Below are 8,147 nucleotides of genomic sequence, written 5' to 3'. Positions count from 1 at the left end.
CTCTTTCACTTTAATAAAGAGGCTCTTCTTCTCTTTCTGCCATAAAGGTGGTGTCATCTGCATATCTGAGGTTATTGATATTTCTCCGGGCAATCTTGATTCCAGCTTATGCTTCCTCCTGCCCAGCGTTTCTCATGATGTACTCTGCATATAAGTTAAGTAAGCAGGGTGACAATATACAGCCTGACATACTCCTTTTCCTATCTGGAACCAGTCTGCTGTTCCATGTCCAGTTCTAACTGTTGCTTCCCGACCTGCATACAAATTTCTCAAAAGGCAGGTCAGGTGGTCTGGTATTTCCATCTCTTTCAGAATTTTCCACAGTTTATTCCTATGTATTTTATTCTTTTTGATGCTGCTTTAAATTGGAATATTTTAATTTTTTAAATATTTTGTTATTATATGTAAATGCAACTTGTTTCTGTATATTGATTTTGTGTTCTGAAATACTGTTGGATTTGCTCAGCAATTCTAACAGTTTTGGTGCAATTATTTGCATTTTCTGTTTGTACAACTATGTCTACTCTGTACTCTTCAGTATGGCTTCTTAATCTTAGTATCATGCATATGAGATTTGTAAATATCAGTGTGTTAATCTGCAGTTTATTTTATGGATGACTAGTATTTCATTTTATGGATGTATCACAGCTTTTGTATCCTTTTCTTTATTATTTTCTCAATATTTTGGCTATTTCCAGCTATTTGGAATTATGATTAAAACTGATCTAAGTATCCATGTAGAATTTTGACAAACAAGGAAACACACCAGAAAAAAAATGACATCATAATTTTCAAGGCACTAGATTTGAAAAATAAGTGACTATGATTACTGAGAGATGGGAAACAAATTGGCCTGCAAGACTTTTTCCCGTTTATTACCTTTAAAAAATTTCCACATTGTGCTACAGAGAGAGATACCTCAAAATGTCCATGTAGACTGTATGAGTTGAGGAGATGAAGTTAGGGATCTGAGGAGACCAAGGCAGCCAAAATTCTGAGAGTAGAATACTATAGATGATACACTTGTAATCCAGGATGGGGAAGGAGGATGAGAGAGAGAGAATTCTGGGCAACAACAAAAGAGGATCCCTTTCAACTATTCATCAGAGTACTGATTAGTGCATACATACAAGAATACCTAAGGATGGGGAAAGATTTACCCAGATGGTTAGTGAGATGAGGGCTGGTGTTCAGGCTGGGCCAGGAAGAGAGACTATTCTAACCAGCTGGAAAGCCTCATGGTTCACTGGGGCAGTGCTCTTGGTTGAATATTTAGGAAGATTTTGCATTGGTAGTGGGGCATGATTAGCCCTAGACTGAGAACTTCTCAAGACTTGCTTCAAACACCATATGAAGATTTCTTTAAAAGAAATTCTGAAAGGAATGATCCAAAAGAATCAAAGTAAATATCCTGTTCAGAATTTTGTATCTTTGTTACTGTGAGATATTCATGCAAATATTTTTCTTGTGATACCCTTGTGTTATTATAGTATAAAGGTTATACTAGGGTATTAGGGAGTATATTAATTTCCTCCCTTCTGAGAAAGTATGTACTATTCCCAGATTAGCTTTTATATAGAATTGGTTGATCAAATCTATATGGGAATGAACTTTTTTGGGGGTTAAAAGATAGAATTCTAGTCATGTAAATTTATTTAAGTATTAGATTATCCCAGTTTTTAATTATTTTTCTCTGAGTTTATAAAGTTGTATTTTTCATGGCAGTTTTTCTATTTTCTTTCAATTGGCAAGTATACTGTCAAAAATTAATTAATCATATCACCTGATTATCTTTTTAAGGTCTGTAGAATTTGTAGGGATGACCCTATTTTCAATCTTGATTCTAATAATTTATTTTTTTCTTATTTTTTATAATCCATTTTGCTAGGAATGTATTAATTTTATTTAACATTCAAAGAATAAATTGAAATCAGCTCGGATATCTTCAAAGATAAAACTTAAATTTGAACAGATTTCCTGTTTTGAAAGTCAAGATTTACACAAGAAAGTTTTTATATATTTTATTTCTTCCCAGACTGGACATTTCCATTCCTGTGAGATGACCTCAAGTTATTTTTCATGATTTTCTCCCAGGGGACAGGATTCTATAAGTCATGTACTACACAGTGATTATCCTGGTGGTATCTCTGGAGATAAAGAATCTACCTCAAAATCATGATCATGGTCCCAGTGAATTTAATTAGACAATGATCATGTTTGAAGATGAAGCAATTGAATGGCTCAATAATATGAGACACAGTTAAATGTAGACAAAGTGTTTATGACCCTGTGCCCTTACCTCAGAGAGTATTTGTAGCAGTAACCACATGACAGGCTTCTTCTTGAATTGAAATGATGGACTCAAAACATGAAAAAGTGTGTATAAGAAGTTATTCTTCAGGAAATTCAAAGTTCAACAGTGCTATTTGAAGACAGGACAGTATAAGTGACTGAGAATCAAAATGTTGCAAAAGCTCTTTCACTATTTCATCTTCACTGGTATAAGCGCAAAGAGCAAAATTTTTATTGTAAACAATTCTTGCAGAATTTGAAGTTTTCTCTCTCTCTCCTCAATCAAAATGCTGATTTAACATTTGTTATCAGAAAACATCCTGCCAACAATGGATATTCTGAGTTTCTGTTGACAATCAAGATTCAAATTGCTTGGATTACAGGACATTGATGTTCGTCTTTGAATCCCAACAATTTGAAAATGCAATTTTCTCTGAGTGACAGAGATGAATTAGATTTCCTGCAAGCTTGAGAAGAGTTGATCACGCGGAAGCAGTTCAAGGTCCAGTGATGGTGCATGTATCTTGCTCTCTGTTCCCAGAGATGGAGTGAGTTCATGAAGGATGAGGAAGACAGCATGGGAGTCCAGAACATGGATTGAAAGGCTTTCTCTTTATGCTGGTAACTCAGGAAGTATATTTATACATAAAATTCTGAACTAGGCTTTACATTTTGCAAGAGTACATTGGTGGTTTGACAATTAAGTTTTTTAGGGGTTCTCCTTTGTGATTTTCATAATCAATTATGTTAGGAATCCTTTGTAATTTCTGAAAAATCTGCAGATTAAGTCTATTCTGTAATTCTCTTCTTCAATACGTTCATATTGTAATGGTCTAGAGTAAATTAACCTTCTCAAAAATATTCTTAGAAATTAATTTTAAATGCAACTATTTGGAGATATTTTTGTGGGCAAATATTTTTAAATCTGATAATATGCTCAATTAATATGTGCTCTAAATATAATATGTTAATCTGTTAAAATTAAAAGATGAGGTAGCATCTGTAGACTTTGATTCACTGACTTTCAAGAACAAAAATTAAGAGTGTAGTAAGCAAACTGTGACTACAATTCCTACTTGTTTGTTCACAGGTGAGAGTCAACAACCTATCATATATCCGATGACCACTTAGAGGTATTCTTCCTTTAACTGTTTGTTTATGTATTTTATGCCATAATTTTATTTATATCTATTATAACTTAATAGTTTAAATTTTTTTGTCTATTTTAGATTTAGCTGTGTATATCCTCTAAAGTGTAAATAATTTCCACAAACTACATTCGTCTATTGTTTTAGTACTTTTCCTAAACCCATAAAAAATTTATGTTGTCAAATATATCTATTTGGGATTTTAATAATTTCTTAAGAAGATTCTTCTGCTCCTAAAATGTGCAAGGTAACCTCCATTAACTGGAAAGTAAATAAAAAGTAACTCTGAGTTTCAGTTTAGTTCAGTTGCTCAGTCGTGTTTGACTCTTTGCAGTACCCCAGGCTTCTCTGTCCATCACCAGCTCCTGGAGCTTACTCAAACTCATGTCCATTGAGTTGGTGATGCCATCCAACCATCTCATCCTTCTCCTCCTGCCTTCAATCTTTCCCAGCATCAGGGTCTTTTCAAATGAGTCAGTTCTTCGCATCAGGTAGCCAAAGTATTGGAGTTTCAGCTTCAGTATCAATCCTTTTAATGAATATTCAAGACTGATTTCCTTTAGGATGAACTGGTTGGATCTCTTTGCAGTCCAAGGGACTCTCAAGAGTCTTCTCCAACACCACAGTTCAAAAGATACTATCTACATTATACAATTTAATGAGCTTCCAAATGGAAAGCTAGTTGTGGCAACTCATGTATTTAATACTGTGGCTTTTCCCCACACATGTCTCTAATCACTCACCTCTCCATTAGACTATATGCTTGTTGAGATTAGGATTAATATTTTAATCAGTCTTATAACATCTGAAAATATGGACACATAATAAACTTTACTGCCTAATTGTTGCATAAACAAATTAGCTTAAGCTTTTGGGAAGTCACTATTAATAATATATATTTACAGGTAATTTTGTCCAGAACTCTGAAATATGACATACAGAAGAACCCATGGAACAAAAGAACAATGTAACTGAATTTTTCCTCCTGGGGCTCACTCAGAGCCCCCAGGGTGAGAAAGTACTATTTGTCATCTTCTTGCTCATCTACATTGTGACCATGGTGGGCAATCTACTCATTGTCCTGACTGTGGTGGTCAGTCCAACCCTGGATGCCCCTATGTACTTCTTTCTTGGCAACTTATCATTTATGGATGCTGTTTATTCTACTACATTCACCCCAAATGTGATTATAAACTTACTCTATGAGAAAAGAACCATCTCCTTCCAAGCTTGCATGACCCAGATTTTTATAGGTCACTTATTTGGTGGTGCTGAGATTTTATTCCTGGTGGTCATGGCCTATGACCGCTATGTGGCCATCTGCAAACCCTTGCATTATTTGACAATCATGAATCAGCGAGTGTGTGTTCTGCTTCTGCTTTTGCCTGGGCAGGTGGGTTTTTACATGCTGTCCTTCATCCTCTCTTTGTTTATAAACTCCCTTTCCGTGGCCCCAATGTCATGGACCACTTTGTGTGTGACATGTACCCCTTGTTAAAACTAGCCTGCACTGACACCCAATTTATTGCCCTCACAGTCCTGGCCAATGACGGGGCCATCTGTATGGCCATCTTCACACTGTTACTCATCTCCTATGGGGTCATTCTGTGCTCCCTAAAAAATCATAATCAATAAGGAAGGCACAAAGCCTTGTCCACCTGTGGCTCCCACATCACCGTGGTGGTCCTCTTCTTCGTGCCCTGTATTTTTCTGTATGTGAGACCTCTTTCTACTTTACCCATTGATAAATACTTGACTGTGTTTTACACCATTATCACCCCTATGTTGAACCCTCTAATCTATACACTGAGAAATGGTGAGATGAAAAATGCCATGGAAAAGCTCTCGAACAGAGGCAAAAGAAGAAAATGAAACAGCATGAATATATATAATCTTTTTCTTTTTTTTTTTATGAAGCATTGTTCCTCCAAGGAAAGCCATGTGTGATTATTTAACTGGAAAAAATAATCTTCTCTGCTTTAATAAGTTGAACATAATGAAAAGATTTTTTGGTAAGAGTCTTAATGATCAAAATATACTTTTAATATTTTCATTATTTTTTTTAGTTCAAAGTACATATTATGTTCAAAACACATTTTTTAAAGATTTCCACAATTTCTTCAGAAAATATTTATAGTTTATGGTTGTAAAAGGTCTCTTGAGACTATAAATTTATTTTCTATATGATGAGTTAAGCTATAGTTAATATTTTAAATTTATTTAATTAGTGGAAGATTTTATGTTTTTCTCTTAAAAACTGACCTTTTAGAATTAATAAGGGTCATTACAAATTAAAAAAAATACGAGAAATATGGCATAAAATCTTGGTTCACTGCTCTTCACACAAAGACAGCACATATTAATATTTGAGGCACATGAGCTATTCTTCCATCTGTAAGGTTCTCTTCATATACTATGTTGCTTATGTTACTTAGAATGTTAAAGTCAAAGAATGTTTCAGAGTTGTGATATTTATCATGAAGAGGCTACACGAATAATCTGAATAAGCATGGTGTAAATGCAGAAAAATAACCAGATCTTGCTTACTTTTCCAACTGGACAATCATGTTATCTCCCGAAGCTTACCAGCTTTGTTAGGAGTTAAATTTTTATAAAGATGATTGTTTCACCTTCCCTGATACTTTAGAATTTCTGGTAAAACCTCCACTATTTTTCAATATCCCTGTTTCTTTGTTTATAGTGTCTCATGACCTCTATAGAGATGAAGGCTCTGTCTTTTATGCATAAATTTAGCATAATTCATCATTCATGAGCTTCAAATTTGCATTACGGAACTTGACAACAGACATTTTAAGTGATATCATTGTTAAGAAAGATTCTGACAATATATGCCATTCTCGTTTCTCTTATTAATGAAACACAGATTTAGTCAAGACAAGTCAAATCATTTATGAGACCAACAAGCACTGCTCAGTCGCTCAGCCATGTCCAACTCTTTGTGACCCCATAGACTGTGGCTCAGCAGGCTCCTCTGTCCGTGGAACTTTGCAGGCTGGGGTACTGCAGTGGGTTGCCATTTCCTTCCCCAGGGGATCCTCCCGACCCAGGGCTGGAACCTGTGTTTCCTGTGCCTCCTGCATTGGAGGAGGACCCTTTACCCCCTGAGTCACCAGGACGTCACTAACACAGATGATCAGGTAATAAAGGGCCCAGACTGTACTGTTTTATTTGACAGAGACGTCATTCATAAAACCCTCCCTCTTCCTCGGAAACAGGCTTGAAATAAAATATTAGCTGCCTCTAATACGGTTAGAAGCATGTGCTTCAAGGAACTTGTTATTCTGTCTCCCTTATTCAGCCTGGATTCGTGTGGGGCTGAGGATATGGGGCAATGGATGCTTTTCACTTGTAAATGATACTAAATGAGAAATCTCATATCCTGATTTTTATACCTTTTAGATAGAGAGTTCTTATATTCTAATGTCTTATATTTCTTCTATTTCTCAAAACCTTCTCAAACACAATACTATTCACTGAATAATGGCACATTTTATGTTTACCAAATCTTAAATAATTTGTTCCTTGACTTTTGGATGTTGCTATAGAAGTAAAATTTTGTGTCCCTCTCCAGAATCATAACTTAGTTCCTTTCTAATGTGGTACTATTTGGAGGGGGCCCTTTGGGAGATGACTAAGTCATGAAGGTGCATTCTGATGATTGGGGTTATAGTGTGTGTGTGACAGTTGCTGAGTCTGACTCTGCGACCCCATGGACTATACAGTCCACGGGATTCTCCAGATCCGAACACTGGAGTGCGTAGCCTTTCCCTTCTCCAGGGGATCTTCCCAACTCAGGGATCGAACCCAGGTCTCCTGTATTGCAGGTGGATTCTTTACCAGCTGAGCCACAATGGAAGCCCAAGAATACTGGAGTGGGGAGCCAATCCCTTCTTCAGTGGATCTTCCCAGACCAGGAATCAAACCGTGGTCTCCTGCATTGCAGGCAGATTCTTTACCAACTGAGCTGTGAGGGAATCCCTGATTGGGGTTAATGCCATTATGAAGAGACATCAGAGAGCTCACATGACCCTTTTGTTATGAAAGGACATAGGAAAAAAGATGGCTGTCTATAAACTAGGGAGGGAGACTCATCAGATACGGAATCTGTTTTGGTCCCTTAGTTTTCTAGCCACCAAACTTGTGAAAAATAATTGTTTATTATTTAGTTTATCTAAATTGGTGGTATTCTTTAACAGTAGCCCAAAAAACCAAACAGAGAAATTTAGTTAATTTTCAAATTTGTTTTTTTATTTCAAGTGATGAGATAAATAGCTTTGTGAATTGCCTGTGTTTATTTATCTACAAGTTCCTTGAAGTCAGGGAAAGTTTTTTCATTGACTTTGTGTTTTCTATTCCTTGTCCAATGTAGGGGATACAGCACCCACTTTATAGCCTTTTTCAATTTTTTTGAATTCTTGATCTATTGGAGTGAGAATATTTACTGATAAATTTTGACTAACACTTTTTACAGAAAAAAATACATATACTTATTATAGATATTTACTCTTCTTTGACATTTGCTAAGTAACTTATTTCCTATGTATATATAATTAGAAAAATATATAAGCATGCTATTTTAATTTTTTTTTCACTGTTTTATTTTTTCTAACACATTCTTTTGGAAAATTCCATTTCCTCGCAATGATTTTTATAAATTTTAACCTCTTGTTTGTTTTTTAAAACAAC

The 8,147-nt window shown here is 35.4% G+C and overlaps 1 pseudogene; it reads left to right on the top strand.

Moving 5' to 3' along the window:
• The first annotated feature begins 4,389 nt into the window (after window positions 1-4,389).
• On the top strand, window positions 4,390-7,691 carry LOC133066058 (olfactory receptor 4A5-like; annotated as a pseudogene).
• Window positions 7,692-8,147: the final 456 nt, after the last annotated feature.

Source organism: Dama dama, chromosome 1 (genome assembly GCF_033118175.1).
Source record: "Dama dama isolate Ldn47 chromosome 1, ASM3311817v1, whole genome shotgun sequence".
In the NCBI taxonomy this organism is placed as follows: Eukaryota; Metazoa; Chordata; class Mammalia; order Artiodactyla; family Cervidae; genus Dama; species Dama dama.
The sequence above is the reverse complement of the archived record's forward strand: the minus strand, read 5'-3'. Positions and strand labels throughout refer to the sequence as shown.